Genomic DNA, 265 nt, shown 5'->3' with positions numbered 1-265 from the left:
TGAGGGCTCTGCACATGTTATCACGGTTCTTTTCATCCTGCCTCTAGATCAGGACTGGAGCATAACAAAGAAGAAGGAATGGTAGGTTTGCACCCCAAACAGGATTGGGCACACTCATTCATTTGGCAAAAATTGTAGGTAGCCACAGTAAGGGAATCTCATTATAGCTAGCAAGACCTCTCTCTCTCCTCCCTTATTAGCATGCTGCGAAGATTCCTAATCCTGGCTTTGAAGATCCCATTTCATAAGCTGCTCCATAAACCAG

Source organism: Heloderma suspectum, chromosome 2 (assembly GCF_057233095.1).
Source record: "Heloderma suspectum isolate Gila_16-S chromosome 2, 16-S_ref, whole genome shotgun sequence".
NCBI classification, from domain to species: domain Eukaryota; kingdom Metazoa; phylum Chordata; class Lepidosauria; order Squamata; family Helodermatidae; genus Heloderma; species Heloderma suspectum.
This window is presented reverse-complemented; position numbering follows the sequence as displayed.